The sequence below is a fragment of the Rhipicephalus sanguineus genome, chromosome 4 (genome assembly GCF_013339695.2).
Source record: "Rhipicephalus sanguineus isolate Rsan-2018 chromosome 4, BIME_Rsan_1.4, whole genome shotgun sequence".
NCBI lineage: Eukaryota > Metazoa > Arthropoda > Arachnida > Ixodida > Ixodidae > Rhipicephalus > Rhipicephalus sanguineus.
The window spans coordinates 161,047,923-161,065,864 of record NC_051179.1 but is presented as its reverse complement, the minus strand read 5'-3'; the positions used below and the strand labels follow the sequence as shown (position 1 = coordinate 161,065,864).

The 17,942-nt window shown below is 45.3% G+C and overlaps 1 long non-coding RNA gene across 1 annotated transcript in view; it reads left to right on the top strand.

The window, feature by feature from the left end:
• The first annotated feature begins 556 nt into the window (after nt 1-556).
• The window catches only part of LOC125758138 (uncharacterized), a 292,628-nt gene continuing 275,242 nt past the window's right edge, over nt 557-17,942 (top strand). The window contains exon 1 of the long non-coding RNA XR_007415894.1: nt 557-711. This is a non-coding gene — a long non-coding RNA (uncharacterized LOC125758138). The remainder of the gene's footprint in view (nt 712-17,942) is intronic.

Below are 17,942 nucleotides of genomic sequence, written 5' to 3'. Positions count from 1 at the left end.
TGCTCACCACCCGCGCTACATGGTGTATATAAATAGCTCCCCGTTACTTCGCTGGCACCTACATGGCGTGTGGTTGAGTTGGTTAACTCAGCACGCTGGGGAGCGAGGGGTTGAGGGCTCGAACCCGCGGTCGGGTACTTCAGAATATTTTTCATCCGCTTTATTACGCTTTGTGCCTTCTATATATATATATATATATATATATATATATATATAAAGGAAAGCAGATGATTTTTTCAAGGGCTCGTTTATCTTTGTTAGACACAATATTAATGAGAACTAACAGACAATAACGCCAAGGAAAGTACAGGGGGTGTTATCTGTAGTATTTAGAATATAAATGTGAAGAAAGTAAAGTGGACGAAAAGATGACTTGCCGCCGGCAGGGACCGAACCTGCGACCTTCGAATAACGCGTCCGATGCTCTACCACTGAGCTACGGCGGCGGTCATCCTCCCGTCCACTTTCTGGGGTATATATGTTGATTTAAACCTAGGAGTGTTAGTCAGCGCCGATCGCAGCCATGGCGGCGAGTGTGGAACACTCTTTTTTGCCTGTAGCCCCGCCACGGTGGTCTAGTGGTTATGGCGCTCGACTGCTGACCCGAAGGTCGCGGGATCGAATCCCGGCCGCGGCGGCTGCATTTCCGATGGAGGCGGAAATGTTTGAGGCCCGTGTACTTAGATTTAGGTGCACGTTAAAGAACCCCAGGTGGTCGAAATTTCCGGAGCCCTCCACTACGGCGTCTCTCATAATCATATCGTGGTTTTGGGACGTTAAACCCCAGATATTATTATTATTATTATTATCTTTTTTGCCTGTTGGCGTCACGTAGCGCGTGATCTTTATACGAGTGGGTAGCTGACCAATAATCCCTCGCATACTACCTGAAGGCATTAAGTCTGCCAGGACGAGACCCTCGCTATGAATGAAGGAAAGCAGATGATTTTTTCAAGGGCTCGTTTATCTTTGTTAGACACAATATTAATGAGAACTAACAGACAATAACGCCAAGGAAAGTACAGGGGGTGTTATCTGTAGTATTTAGAATATAAATGTGAAGAAAGTAAAGTGGACGAAAAGATGACTTGCCGCCATGGCTGCGATTGGCGCTGACTAACACTCCTAGGTTTAAATCAACATATATACCCCAGAAAGTGGACGGGAGGATGACCGCCGCCGTAGCTCAGTGGTAGAGCATCGGACGCGTTATTCGAAGGTCGCAGGTTCGGTCCCTGCCGGCGGCAAGTCATCTTTTCGTCCACTTTACTTTCTTCACATTTATATTCTAAATACTACAGATAACACCCCCTGTACTTTCCTTGGCGTTATTGTCTGTTAGTTCTCATTAATATTGTGTCTAACAAAGATAAACGAGCCCTTGAAAAAATCATCTGCTTTCCTTCATTCATAGCGAGGGTCTCGTCCTGGCAGACTTAATGCCTTCAGGTAGTATGCGAGGGATTATTGGTCAGCTACCCACTCGTATAAAGATCACGCGCTACGTGACGCCAACAGGCAAAAAAGAGTGTTCCACACTCGCCGCCATGGCTGCGATCGGCGCTGACTAACACTCCTAGGTTTAAATCAACATATATACCCCAGAAAGTGGACGGGAGGATGACCGCCGCCGTAGCTCAGTGGTAGAGCATCGGACGCGTTATTCGAAGGTCGCAGGTTCGGTCCCTGCCGGCGGCAAGTCATCTTTTCGTCCACTTTACTTTCTTCACATTTATATTCTAAATACTACAGATAACACCCCCTGTACTTTCCTTGGCGTTATTGTCTGTTAGTTCTCATTAATATATATATATATATATATATATATATATACACACACATCTGGGGCATGACGGCGACGGCAAAAATCAGCCGAGAGTGTCCATATAATTTCTGTCGCAATAAAAGTAGCAGCCACGGGAAAATGACGCACGAGACCGTGTGCAGCATTCGATGTAGTGTAAGCAATTTTTCTTTTCTTTCCGCACCAATGAAGAACACTGTGGAGGGCGCGAGGGTAACAGTGTGACAAAGGACAAATATGAAAAAATCCCTCGCACGTGGTGGCCGCTTATCTGTCGATTTTTAAGGGCGAAGCTCCTTAAGGCGGCACCCGTTCATCCCTCGTAGTAGTGCGTAACCAGTCGTAGCGCTAGTACCAGATCTTGACCTCCAAGGTGGTGCCGGTGGGAGATTGTTTCCTGTGCGTTGTTGAACAATAAAAAATTCGCAGCGTGCGCGTTAACTAAAGGCCGAATTCGTCTGTCTCTCATTCCCCATAAGCAGCCATTGGCATGTTTAAGTAGGAAACGTTAGTAGAAGTAGAAGTGTAAGTGTTAGCTAAAAGCCGACTTCTTCTGTCTCTCATTCCCATTAGCAGCCATTGTTTACCTCCAAGGTAGTGCCTGGTGAGATTTCTTCTGTGGGTGAATAAACAAGAAAAATTTTGTTCAAAACGCCGTTGATTGATGAAATAAACCAAAGAAAGACGCCACATGTTTTATAAAAGCAAAACGAAAGAACTCCAGATGTTTCTAAAGCAAAACGAAAAGACGCTAGCTGCTTAAAGGGCCCCTCACCAGGTTTGACAATTTTGAGCTAATGAGCGCAATGCATACACTGGGCGTTCACGATCACGTCTGCCAAAATTTGCAACGCTACGCGCCGCGGAAATGGGTCAAATTTCATGGTGAACGCTGCTTGCCCTTCCTCTCGCGGGCGCGCGTTTTAGAGAATGAGGGGATGACGTGCATGAGAAAATGGCCCTACGTAGATGGTAGCGCTGTGACGTCGCTCCTCTACGTAGACGACTGTGCTCTGACGTCGCCAACAGTAGCACGTGACACGGCGATAATTATTTGACACGACATGTGTAGTTTGTGTAATTTGTTGCTTGAATAGATTAATAAAACTTGAGATAAATTATGAGACACACAAAGGAAATGTGCGTGTCTTTTTCATTTTTTTTTTCGTGAATTGCAGTGAGATGCGGGGCTAACGTGCCTCCCTTTCGCATGCGTTCGTGTCGCCGCGGTTAGCGCATCGAGCAGACGACAGCCCTGGAAACGAAAGTAATGTTCTGGCGTGTTCGAGCACTCATTATGCTCATTTATTCTACCGCGTCCAAGTGGCAAGGGTTTGAAACTCGCCTCCTCGCATCACGGTGTCGCGCCGCTACAAATTATTGTTTTTCTCAGCTCGTAATTAACTAATTTGAGAAATTCTTGCGGCATACCGCTCTTCATTCGGCACACAACAACTTCCAGCGTCTAACTAACATTTGCTATGTGGCCTGGTGAGGGGCCCTTTAACGAAAGACGCCAGAGGTTTTTTAAGCAATGGTTTTCTAAACAATGAAAATTCACAGCGTAATGTAAAATTAAAGTGAGCTGCAAGTCGTCATAACTCTCATCGAACCTTTAGTATAAACGCGTCCGATCTCACGTCGGTGATGATGTACTGGGCAGAATTCACGGAAGATTCACGGTTTACCGATGAACCTCCGCAGCTTCGCCCACTCATCATCATTCACTCCGTGGATATGCTGTGATTTTTTTAATGCGACGCATTTCCTAGCGAACCCTTTTGAGATTTTCTATCTATCTATCTATCTATCTATCTATCTATCTATCTATCTATCTATCTATCTATCTATCTATCTATCTATCTATCTATCTATCTATCTATCTATCTATCTATCTATCTATCTATCTATCTATCTATCTATCTATCTATCTATCTATACGCCCACGTCGGGTGCTCTCATAATCACCACCTTAACTTGCAGTGGACCGAAATCGGCATGGGAGAGTAGTAGAGGATTTGACGAATATGACTGGCTAGTCATAACATGAAAAATTCAGCAGATCCCAAGCCATGCGGGAATCGATTCCATGCTAAGCACAAAGCGAGTAGTTCTATACTGCATTTTTTGGCTTTGAGCCTCGCGTTACGACGTTTATCGACGTGTTTTGGTAAGTGTAGTAGTAGTGTGCACATTGTGGGCTTAACAGACACTTCGACAACACTGGCGTTTAAAGGGTAGCTTATGGTCTGAGGTAACGTCAGCATTCACGTTAGAGCACAAACGTTAGCATTATCGAAACGAAGTGCACTTTACGGCGCGATGATGTGTATATCATATGTAGATGTCATTAGCGTAAGCCTCAGGGGCCTGGGCAACGCTTGAATATAGCTTGCTGAATCATAGGAACACAAATGTAATGCTTATTAGACAACTATAAATCCACAGTTTCACCGCAATGGTGAAGCAATGAATGCGATAGCAACAAATTGTAGTGTTATATGAAGTGAGGCTGGCACCTAAATGTTTTGTATCCGATCTGGCGTTACTACAAAACGCTGGTGTAAGAGCATACGGCGGTTCCATGGAGAGATGCTCTCCGCATAGTCACTTCGCGTTGAGAACGCAGCACGTAGAAGGGTATACGAGCCGCCCCCTGTGATGGCTCTCGAGATAGCGCACGCCTGCGATCGCGACCGCGCCGCAAGATTAAAAGTTTAAAGTGGCTGCTTGCGCGACACCCCCCTCCCCCCGCTCCTTTCCTGTCTGCCCTAACAGCAGGCCTCCCGAGCGGGGTGGCGTTATCGCATGCACCCTCCGAGCGACGGAAATGGGCCGGCGCGTTTGATGTCTGCTTCGGCCGCGTTCGTCGCCCGCTTTTACCTGCCGTAGAACATATGAGAGGGGGGACCTTATCAATTTGGAATTCGTACGGGAGGGACATGACGGCGACGGCAACGGCAAAAATACGTCGTGACTGTCTATATAGTTGCTATCGCAATAAAAGCGGAGCTAACAGTGGAACCAAAACTGACGTTAAACGGCACTAAAGAGCAAAACAATTTTTCTCGCTTTAGTAAAGTAGTCTTGCACGATACCAAAAACACCACGCTTGCTGCGAGATGACGCTTAATAAGCGAGAAAACGCGCAAAAAGAAAATACAGGTGGCGACGCCACCTTGGAATTCCCGCACCATTTGCCGTGACGTCACATATTTTTGACGGCGCTTGCTCGGGCCTACGTAGATCCTAATCGGTTAAATCCTCATTGTCCTCTGAAGGGGCCAGAGACTTGACATAACAAGTTTGTAGAAATTTCGTCGAGCAAGTGGTGCCAAAATACGTTAAATGCTCTTTAAAATACTTTACGTCACGAATTACAAAGTTCGGCGCGAAATTTAAAAATGAAACTTTGAACTTGGTTTTCCCCTCTGATAATAAACCTATTGTGGTGAAATAAACTACACAAGAATTCTCCGAGCACACTTTATCAATCTAAACCAATTCATTGTTTCTCTTTAGTGTCCCTTTAAGCTGACATAACGTTTGCATCGTAGGTGTGCATATGTAGGGATTATTGCTTTCTCATAAAATTAGATAGCCAGCACTACAACCACAACTGACGTTGCAAGGACTTTCTTGCGAAGCTTTCTTGCATCCTGTGGGGGCAAGATTTGCGCAATGGATTCATGAAACAGAGGTCAGCAATTGCGCGCTTCACTAATTTAAAATATGCTGATGTATGCGAAAGTAGCTTCTTATTCTCACGAGGGTGACATTACCAAGAGCAATTGTGATCAGTAAAAATTAGTTTGTTGCCTGAAAACTGGAGGACATTATCAAGATGAACTGCACGCGCAACAACTAGTTTGTCAAGACATTCGTGGAACATGGAAATCACACCAGTTTATGATTCAGAGTCATTTGAATCGAACCTTTACTGCACGAGGTAGTTGTCAACATACCTAGAAATTCGTAGAATCTTTATCGCCGTAATTTTTTCTTTTATGCGTCCGTCCGGATGGCCGAAAAATCATTTCTCAAGACAGGCGCAAGACACGAGCCAATACAGACCCCACGTTTATGAAGATAGACGGTCCCATCGCATTCCATGTATGTGGATTTGAGCTAAAACGCCAGGAGTTGTGCGAACCCGCTGGCGGAAATTCTTGTCTGCGTATGGAAAGCAATGACGCCACAGTCATCTATGCGATCATCTGTGCGTGAATGCCGTCCGCAAGTCCTGCCCCCACCGTATTTAAGAAAGCTGCTTACGTGCTCCTGTCAGTGGCCGAAAAGACGGTAAGAAAGCTAAAGGAACCAGCAAGCTCTTGCAGGCACAATCAAGACAGGCGAAAGAAAGTATCTGTGCGATATATGTACGAGTTATCCCACAGCCTAAAGAAAGTGGCCAGCAAGGTGGAAGTGGATGTGGTTTTTTCCGCTCCACAGAAATCAATGTCTTTGTAAGGACACTTTTCCCAACAAACCCCGAGGAAGCGCGTAGAAGCATCAGTGCCATTTTGTGGGCTGTGCACACAGAGTTGTTTATTGCTTCCCATTCTCGTGCGGTAAGGTGCGTATAGGGCAGGCAAGCAGATGCCTGAATGACAGGCTAAGAGTGCACAAGCAGAAGTTAAACTGTTACCGCGACGGCCATGTCTCAGTGCATTGTAACGTCTGCGGCTGTCTACCTCTGTTCAGTCAATGTGTATCTGCATAGGAACTGTGATAAGGATATGCGAGAAATTGTCGAGGCCAGTTTCATTGCAAAAGAGGCTACCAACAGTGGCAGAGCCCCCTCGATTATTCTGAGCACAAAGGAAATCGCGCATCAGGCTTGCACTTTCGATACAAATTTTTATTGCCTTGATCTGTAGTATGTACCACACATTTCATAAATAAAGATTCAGTTGTGAATAGCGCACGTCCTGTCCTCTTCCTCGGACGCTGTTTTTTTAAGCGCTATGGCTTCAGCGAACGTAACACACCAATTAGCCCAAAAGTCTGTTCTCTTGAGTAGCCATTTTGTGAACTTGGCCGTCACTCACATTTCGTTATTTTACTCCTCGCTGTGGTCACACATTGTCGCTTTGGCTGTCGGGGCCACTAAGACCCCTGTTGGGCCGCTTGAGTACAGGTGAATGAAATGAAAGAGGCTAACGATGAGTTGTGATACCGCATTCCACAGGGGTTCTTCAGGTCAACAAGCCCTGTAACTGAAGTTGAACGCTGGAGAGCTACATAATGTTGTTTATTATATGTGTTTTATGCTAGTGATATCATACTAAAGTCAGTATTCAGGGTTGAATTTTACAACTTCTTGTGCCTTCATTCGGCGCTGTCAATTCGTGCAAACTCAGAGTTGTGTCGTCAGCATACTGGGTATGCAGGAGCACTGTTTTGGGCACCCTGTTGCAAGTTTCATGAAGACATATGGGTAGGAGCAGGTCTCTTTTAGTATCCAATGTATCAATCTCATAGCTGATGTCAGGGTCCACGGTGCGGTTGATAGCTTCAGTGCACTTGTATTTAAATCTAACGTGCTCCATGTGCGAAAAGATAGCTACAATCAAAGGTTAAAGGCCAAAATGATCAGTTGTTGGGCTAGTTGGTTCGACATCTTGCATAGGGGAGACCGGATTTGGTTAGGAAGAAAGACCACACGACAGAAAATACGCACACTTGCAACTGAGTTTATTACAAAAACTTCACACCAAGAAAGCTAATGCGCAGGTGCATTCACAACAGTCACTGTCACAAAAAATTGCCGAATCACTGGGATACGCGGCAACATCCTAATATATCTTAAAGGGGGTTCAATATGATCGGCTTAAGCGAGCAACTGCTATGAAGGAAGTCTGTCTCCATATTGTCAAATGCACCAAAGGCGCACTCATGCACGGGCCTGCTGCAGTCGTAATCTGGTCCGCCTCTAGAATCTCTTTCACGCCCTCCCTTTGCTCTACTCAGGGCGTCTGCCTCCTCGAAAAGTGCTGTGCACCCGCATTTCCTGCCATGCGCAGAAAGGTGCGCCCTGTCATTCTGAGCCGTCAGCGTAGTCGAGGGCTCTCTCAATCTATCATTAAAGGAACACTAAATAGCAAAACGAATTTTCTCGCATTAGTAAAGTACTCTTCCACGATACCAAAAACACCACGCTTTCTGAGCGAACATGCTTAATAAATACAGGTGGCGGCACCACCTTGGAATTCCCGCACCATTTGCCCTGACGTCACATATTTTTTACGGCGCCTGCTTGGGCCTACGTAGCTCCTAATCGGTTAAGTCGAAGTACATTGTCCTCTGAGGGGGCCAGAGACTTGGAATAACGAGTTTGTGGGAATTTCTTCGAGCCGGTGGCGCCAAAATACGTTAAATGTTCTTTGAAGTATTTTACGTCACGTATTACAAAGTTCGGTGCGAAATTTAAAACGAAACTTTGAACTTGGTTTTCTCCTCTAATAATAAACCTATGGTGGTGAAATAAACTACACACGAGTTCTCCGAGCACACTTTATTAATCGAAAGTAATTCATTGTTTCTCTTTAGTGTCCCTTTAAGACATCGGTTCGTTTGGCCGATGTAAGCTTTAGCACAACTGAGTGAGGTTTTATATGCCACTTCCCTATCACAGGGAGCAAATGGCGTCTTCTGCTTCTTTTCGCACACTGAATTCTTTGTTTATTCACCGGCAAGGGCACACAAAGGGAATAGCCTAAAAGGTGCCGTGAAGACGCGGTTTACGCCAGGGGCGTAGCCAAGAGGGGGGGGGGGTTGGGGGGTTGAAACCCCCCTCGAAATTTTTCAGTTTTGCTTGCGTATACATACACGCACACATACAAGCACACGCACGAACATACATAAAGTATGGTTGAACCCCCCCCCCCCCGAAAAAAAATTTCTGGCTACGCCCCTGGTTTACGCCGTCCTTTAAACCTATCCTCTTCAGGGTGTGTGACACGGTGTGAATGTAGGGCATGAGAATATACTTCTTAGGACTCTGTCATGGTGAAACACGATGTGAAGCACCGTTCGTAAGGATGGAGGATGTCACGGCAACAAGCAAGGTGGGAGGGAAACACGAGGCAAAAAGGCATCAAATCTGGTGGTGGAAGCTATGGTTGACCTTATGAGTGCATGGCTTTGTCAGAGCCGAGTTGAGGCATGAGGAAGCAATCCCCCTTTTCACAAGTTTAGTATGAGATGAATCAAAGAATGAGATGGCTTCCATGGCCACGGTTTATACTCACAGCAAATGTGGTTGTCACAATTGACAAATAGGGCTAAATATAAGAGCTGGTATTGTGTCGCTGTCAGGAGGTTTTGCCGTGAATGATAATGAGGGCGAACACCGTTTGAAACAGTTCAAGACGATGTCAGCGACTTCAGCATAGCTAACGTTCATGGGGACCGAGATCAAAACAACAAAATCCTCAGTATATCTGCATACTTTTAACACATGTGAACAGTCCACTTCTTGCAGAAGCTCTCGGTCAAAATTGGCAAGAAAAATCTTGCGCAGAGCTGGTGCCACACACAAGCCAGTACAAATTCCTTTCTTCTGTATATAAGTCTTGGTGTCAAAGCTAATAAAGGTAGAGGCCAAGTGGCATGTCAATAGCTCCATAAAACTGTCAGCCGTAACAAGGCAACTATTCTGAAAGGACACCACAGCATACGACTCGTTTGCCTCTCGGAGAGTGACAAAGATTTCACCATGTGGTACTGAGTAATAGGAGTCCTCAATGTTCACCGACAGCGCCTAGTTGGCTCCCGGTACTCCCGTTATCAAGGCTTGCACAATTGTCTGAATGTCTGAGCACAAACGTATCCGACGGTGTAGTACATTCAGGCGACGCTGAAGGAAGGCACTAACGTGGCGCTCTCAGTTTCTCTGACTATGACCCGAAAAGGGCAGAGTGCTTTGTGAGTTTTCACGGTGAAGAATGCCCTCAGCCCATCGCCCATGCACGTCTTGACCGCCTTGCAGCGTGCCCCCAGCTTCATGCCTTGAAGAAGGACGGTCGCCTTTGCCTTGACCTTCGCAGGAATAGCGTCCATTTTGAATCGTTTTTTTGTTCATGGCTGAAGCAGTGCGAGTTCGGACGTTCTGAAGAAAAATGCTGTTTTACGTAGGTCCGATAGACCCTGTGGGGTGCTTCTTGGTGCACGTAGTAGGACATACGCACCTTGGGAGAGACATTGTTACCGTCGATCAATTAGCCCAATGTCTGCTATCTTATGGGCTGTCGCCAGCAGTACTTGTTCCGAAAGTGATGCCACCAGACTAAACTTTGGTCCCCTTTCTAGTACACGTTGCACACTGCTAGGGGCTACATCTCCGCCTTTGACCACCCCTGGCACCACACCAGAATCCCTCTTGATACCTTTCAGTAGGTGCAGCGAAACCCTGCCCCACAGAATTTCTGTAGCAGCCTCTGTAGAGATTCGGTGCTTCTGCAATAGCGTAGCGGTCCCGTTGCCTTCACCTCTGTACTCAATGCACGTGGCTCTAAGCCAGTTGCCAAGGAGTCAGACTTGTTTACAAGTTTCAGACTTGAAGGCCTTGCACATTCTCCTCTAGTGGCCTTCAGAAGGAGGGAAGCCCCCCAAAAGTAAGGCAACATTAAGGAGGCACAAACCTTTTCGATCGAAGGTGAAAGGCTAGGAACCTTGCTCGGCACGTCGTTGTGGCAATAAGGTTGCAACACACTGCGCCGCGTTCCCTGGGCCGAAGAACAGACAGAAATGAACCAGTTGAACGAAAAATATACTTCATAATGGTCAGTTGTTCAGCTAGTTGGTTCGACATCTTGCATAGAGGAGCGCGGATTTTGTTCGGAAGAAAGACCACAGGACATAAAAGACGCTCTCATGCAACTGCGTTTATTCGAAAAAACGCACACCAAGAAATCTTAGGCGCATTCACAACAGGCACTGTCACAAATAATTGCCAAATCGCTGGGACATGCTCTAACAATTTAGGATATGTTATTGGGGGTTGCATATGATCTGCAATTGCCTGCTGTGAAGGAAGTTTGTCTCCTTCATCGTCAGATGTACCTAAGACGCACTGATGCACGCGTATGCTGCAATCTTAATCTGGTCCGCCTCCAGAACCTCTCTTTAACGCCTTCTCTTTGCTCTACCAGCGCCTCCTGTATTTTTCAGTGCCTGGGCGAACGCTCTCCTCAGGCCGTCGAGCGCGCGCTCCGCCACCGCTCGCCGCTGCCGCGTGGCGGCGCTGGGCAAGTAGACTACGGGAAGCTGGCGCTGAACGGCCATGTGTATTACGAAGCTTCCGAATGCGTGTTTACATTCTACTTTAATTGAATTCGCACTTCTGACAGGCCTTCCCAGGTACGTATGCCGCGTGCAGTCTGTGTGGCTGTGATGCCGGTGCGAATATTGTATTCGAATTTGATTGTATTCGTGTTTTATTTTATATTTCAGGATTTTGCAACCACGTGCTCCGCGTGCCTCGGTATATCGTATTGTTGCGTACCATTGTGCATATCGAGCGGAAAGAAAACACTGGTGCGCTTTCGTTCAATGAAATACCAACTGCCGCTGGTGTACGGGAGCGGCGGCTTGCAGCGATCAGGCAGGACAATTGGTCGCCTAATAGAACTTCGAACTACACAAGAGTGTGTAGCCGCCATTTTCGACCAGATGACTTCATAGAAGGAAAAAGACGGCGGCTCAACAAGGATGCAGTACCATCAGTCCTTGCAGACTACCCCTCACATTTGCAGCCCAAGGTAACGACTGGACGAACCATTGCAAGTATCACTAAACGTGACCGCGCTGTGATCGAACAGTCAACATGCACCAGTAGCAACGCTGCCTCGCGACCGCCGCCATGTGCAACGCTGACATTAGGTCCCGAAGCTAAGGAATCGGAGCCAATTGACACTACAAGTGCTGCTGGTGAAACAACGGACAATTACTTTGTACATTGTCACAGCTGAAGTTAAAAGCCAACACTACTTTAGACTTGAACACCGTCTGTTCACAAACATCGGGCAGTGTTGCAAGAAGCGCGTGGACCAAGGACCTCTTTTTGTTTGTTTTTCATACTATCACGATAAAACTGCTTTAAAATCTGAAATGATGGAATCACTCGACATATTTCCTCATTTTTTGGCACCAGCTGTTGCTTCTTTTCAGTGGCAACAAAGGTACTTGTCAAACATTTACGAAGGGAACGTGAGATCACGAACCTCCTTGGAAGCAGTCTAGCGACATTTTGTGCTAGTTATCGCATGCACTCAAGGCTTGCGTGTAGTCTGCTACACCAGTAGACGTTAGCATGCATCGGGGCTCTTGAAGCGCTGAAGCTTTCAGTATTAGCTACTGGCAAACACTGCTTTCAAAACTCGACGCTCAGACAATGAAAAACCGACTTGCAGAGAAGCGAACATAATGGTGAAAGAACAATTTTCCGCGCATCACTTGCCCGCGCTCATGTCGGCTCAGCAGACGACGCACGAGTGGCTCGATCAGCAACAGCCGCAAAAGACACATGCCTTCAAAAAATTCTTGTTGCCGAGAGCGACAAGTGCTTCACCATTTCTGTTTACAAACGCTTTGATTACACTTCAAACAGCGCGAATACAGCCAAAAACTGAACAATGTAACAGCTGCGAACCTACGTTTCCGTGAGCGACGGTGCGACCGCAGCTCTACTTCGGTGGCGGCGCGTGGCGTCTAAAAGCCACCGACGGCCGCTTCCCATTGCTCTCCGCTCCTTCGCCCAGGCACAGACAAATAGAGGAGGCGCTGGCTCCACTCATGACATCTAGCTCCTCGAAAAGTTCCGTGCACCCGCACTTCCTACAATGCAAAGGAAGGTACGCCCCGTCATTCTGAGCCGTCAGCGTAGTCGCATGCTGTCTTAATCTATAATTAGGACATCGACCCGTTTGGCCGATGTAAGCTTTACCACAACTGAGTAGGATTTAATATGCCACTCCCGTATCACAAGAAACAAATGGCTTCTTCTGCTCATTTTTCCACACTGATACCTTGATTCGTTCACCGGCAGGAGCACACATACGGGAAAGCTTAAAGGGTGACCTGAAGACGAGGTTTACGCCATGCTTTAAACCTATCCTCTTCAGGTTGTGTGAAATGGTGTGAATGCAGGGCATAATAGCATGCTTGTTAGGACTCTGTCGTGGTGAAACACAAGGTGCTACCCTATGCAAGGTGAAATCTCTTGTCTTCGCCACATCTTTCACTGGACGTTTTGCTCGTCACTGAGTATTTTACTAATTGTATTCCGGATCATAAGTGATCTTGGTTCCCATAAGTGGTATTGATATCAACTCTTGCGTATGCTCATTTGAAAGCTGTGATCAAGTTACATACTCAAGAGTTTTAGCTTTTCAGTCATAGTGCACTGTTTGCTAGTCACTGGGTTTGTTTTACTGGTTGTGCTCTGGGTTGAAAGGGATGTTGAAATACCGTAAGTGCAATTTCTCTGTACTCTGCTGTCCATTCTCACTTGGAAGCTGTGATCATGTTAGACCGTTGTCCAAGAGTTTTAGCTTTTAAGTGCACCCGCACCTTATTTCATTTGTGTCGCAGCTGTGTTGCTCTGTGACAACTACCATTTTTGTGTCATTTTTCTGCCGCTGTTGTAACCCTGTCAGTAACGCTTTTACACAGCGTTCCTTCGTTTTGTTAAATGTATTCCAGGTCATAAGGTATGTTGAAATGCCACAAGTAACATTCAAATTTGCAATGCAGAGTATCCATAGTTGACAACTGTGATAAAATTGTACGTGTAGTTGCGTTATACTATCGGGAGTTGCAGCTTTTAAATGAATCTTCATCTTATTGTTTTTGTGTGTGTGTCACAGATGTGTTGCTCCCCGACTACGCTTTTAATGTTACTTGCTTTGGTTAGCAGGTGCAAGTCTTGTGCTGACAGTGTAAGCAGTGCTCAATTTGTGCAAGGTTGCGTACTAAGTTTTTGCAAGTTTCTACTCTTCCAGGGCATTAGACCAACATAAATAACTGATGAAATATTCAAACTGTTGTAACTGAGACTGTTGTAACTATTGGGATGACCAGTGAGGATGGGCTAGGAATGAATTTAAAGCCTGGAATATAGGTTTATTGCAAGCAAAACTCGCAAGAAGTTGCATAAAAGGGTAGATCAGTCGAATAGGCGCATTCAGCCTGACAGTTGAGTTTATATCGGTCACAGTCAACTTATCAGTCTTTTTTTTTTTGCTACATTTATCTGCTTCTTTGCTCATTACTGGCTTTTTTTTGCTAGCTGTGTTCCGCGTCATGAGTGATCTGCAAGTGCTATTTATCTGTACTCTGCGGCGCATTCTTAATTGACATCTGTGATCAAGTTACGTATTCAGCGTTGCAGCTTGTAAGTGAACGTGTTAAAGAGACAGGGCGTGCAAACACGGGCACAAGAGAGAAGTCTAGATACAACAAACGCCGATTAACAATTGAAAAGGCGCACAATGGCGGAAAAGAAAGAAGCCACGAAAATTTATCTGCGCATGCCCAAGCAATAGGCGAACCTATCAATCCGGCACGCGTGGTGGTCTACGTGAGAGATAACTATTCACACACTTGATTTCTTCTTTATCAAGGTTAATCGATGGTTGGCTCACGAATGTTCTACCACTGTTACCTATATGCCAGGCCTCAACCATTAAACGCCTTTCTTCACTCCTGTCGCTGTACAGAATCGCGCATTCATCGAATTTTGGCGTGCACTTACACTCTCCACAATGTAAAGATAGATTAGATGGTGAGCCTCCGATTAGCGATAAATATTTGATGAAATATCCAAACTGTTGTAACTGAGACGTTTCTATTGGGATGACCAATGAGGATGGGCTACGAATGAATTTGAAGCCTGGAATATAGGTTGATTGAAAGCAAAACTCGCAAGAAAAGTTTCATAAAAGGGTGGTATCTATATTTCTCTCTTGTGCCCGTGTTTGTCACGCCCTGTCTCTAACACGTTCACTTACAAGCTGCAACTCTGAATACGTAACTTGATCACAGATGTCCCACTAGTCGCTGGTTAATGCAGCGGATCGTCTGTATTACGTAGAAGCTACCGCAGCTAAACAGAATCTTGTACGCGACAGACGCACGGCAATCAGTAAATTTGTTGGTATGTTTCACAAAACAAATATCAGTCCGCTTCTTATCTATCACCTGCTCATTCTTTCTCTGCACTGCGGCACATATCTTACCTAGCTTATCGGCAACCGTAAAAACAATATTAACGCTGTATCTACCCCCTACTTTCTTTACCCTATGAGATACGCAATGAATATAAGGAATACCGACGACATGGTTTTTCTTATTGCTTTGTGCAACCATGCTCGAACTTAACAAAATGGACTTCTTTAAGCGTTCAGCGACAGTGGCCCTTGCCAAGCTAGGATAACCTACACCTAAAAGACGAGTAACCTGTGCGTTAAGGCTGACACTCATTTCGTACTGACATGGCTTAGCGAGAAAACTTAAGTCATGTCAAGGCTATACCGTTTTTTACAATCTTAGAATGCTTTGATGAAAAGTTTCTCAGCGGCTGAGAAGTTCTAGGGGAATATTGCCGGCTGACGTGGTTTCCCTGAAACGTTAAGGAAATGTCGAAAAAATGTATTCCATTATTCTGAGGCAATACTTTATTGAAGTTAAGCCCTCCTTCGTTTAATTCGAATTCTTCGCTCATTGACGGAACCACCGATTCAAAGTCATCACCACCACTACACAAAATCAAGAAATCGTCCACCTACCCAAAAACCTTAATTCAATTACCTAAGGCGTCCTCTAAACGTCTGTCGATCTTCCTAAGGTATAAATCTCTAAAAATTAGAGCAACTTTAGAACCAATACAAATTCAAGATTTCTGCGCATAAATCAACCTACCAGCGTCGACTTAAATACACGGAAAGGATTTCTAGAAAAGCCTACGTAGACACACTACACTTATCGGTGAAAACCTTGTCCTGCACTTGTACATTGAGACAATCTTTAACACACTTTATTAACCCTTCGTGCGGCAAGGAGTAATAAAGGTCTTCGATTTCCATGCTAAAAGCTTTACAACCACCAGGGTTCTCCTCTGAGAGAAAGTGAACTAGCGCCTGAGAATGACGCATGCGAAAAGGGTCTGAAAAATTCAGTAACGTTAGTTTGTTCTGCAAGTAACTAGAAACACGGATTTGCCAGGTGCTATTTCAGAAACAATAGCTCGAAAAGGAATCTCGTTCTTATTCGTTTTCGCTGAAAAAAAACAATTTAAAATGAGCGATTTAGCCTTCTCGACATTGCACCATAATCTCTCAAGATTCATCATCATCATCATCAGCCTGTCTACGCCCACTGCAGGGCAAAGACCTCTCCCATGTTCCGCCAATCAACCCGGTCCTGTGCTTTCTGCTGCCACGTAATACCTGCAAACTTCTTAATCTCATCTACCCACCTAATTTTCTGTCTCCCCCTCACGCGTTTGCCATCTCATGGAATCCAGTCAGTTACCATTCTGCCGACGTGCTACGTGCCCGGCCCATATCCATTTCTTCTTCTTGATTTCAACTATGATATCCTTAACCCCCGTTTGTTCCCTGACGCACTCTGCTCTCTTCATGTCTCTTAAGGTTACACCTATCATTTTCCTTTCCATCGCTCGCTGCGTCGTCCTCAATTTAAGTTGAACCCTCTTTGTGAGTCTCCAGGTTTCTGCTCCGTAGGTAAGTACCGGTAAGATGCAGCTGTTATATACCTTCCTCTTGAGGGATAGTGGTAGATTACCATTCATGATTTCATAATGCTTACCGAAAGAGCCCCAACCTATCCTTATTCTTCTAGTTATTTCACTCTCATGGTTCGGCTCCGCGGTTGCTACCTGTCCTAAGTAGACGTACTCCTTTACAACTGCCAGTGTCTCGCCACATATCGCAAAGCGCTGTTCTCTGCCAAGATTGTTCCACATTACTTTAGTTTTATCCATATTAATTTTCAGACCTACTCTTCTACTTTCCGTATCCAGTTCAGTAATCATGAGCTGCAATTCGTCTCCCGCGTTACTGATCAATGCAATGTCATCAGCGAATCATAAGTTACTGAGATACTCTCCATTAACTCTTATCCCTAACTCTTCCCAATCTAGGGCCCTGAAAACCTCCTCTAAACACGCGGTGAATAACATTGGAGAGATCGTGTCTCCCTGCCGTACGCCCTTCTTTATTGGGATTCTGTCGCTTTCTTTATGGAGGACTATAGTGGCTGTGGATCCGCTGTAGATTTCTTCCATTTTTATATAGGCTTCGTCGATGCCTTCATTCCGCAGTGCCTGCATGACTGCTGATGTCTCCACCGAATCAAATGCCTTCTCGTAATCTATGAAGGCTATGTATAGGGGTTGGCTGTATTCCGCGCATTTCTCTATCACCTGATTGATAGTATGAATATGGTCTATTGTTGAGAATCCTGTACGAAATCCTGTCTGGTCCCTTGGTTGATTGAACTCTAATGTCGTATTAATTCTGTTAGCAATTACTTTTGTAAATAGCTTGTAGCTCTCAAGATTATGTAATACTGATTATGTAGACTGATATATATGATTATGTAATACTGATAGACTATGTAGACTATGTAAATAGCTCTCAAGATTATGTCTCGACAAAATATCAACAGCACGCTGCCTAACTACCCCTGGTTTAAGTTTTATCGTCCTAACATTCTTTTTTTGTGGCTGCTAACGCTTTTCCTGAGAGCATGCTGTCTGGCATAATTACGGAATACCCTTTCATACCTGAAGAAACAGGCCTGAGTTTCTTCTCCACACAATACCTAACTAAAGGTGCTCCAGATCCTATCCGGGCTCACTAGCTGAATGCTTAACAACTAGCTCAGCTCTGTAATATTAAGTTTCAAGTGAACATTCAGCTTCTTGTTTTATTTTTGTCACAGCTGTGTTGCTGTCCGACCGCTGTTTTCATGTTACTAGCTATCTTCAGTGGATGCGAGCCTTGTGTTGACCGTGTTAGCGGTGCTCGACTACCACAAGCTTGTGTTCTGAGTTTTGGAAATTTCTAGTCCTTCATGGCAATAATCAAACATAACCCGATGGGCTTGAATC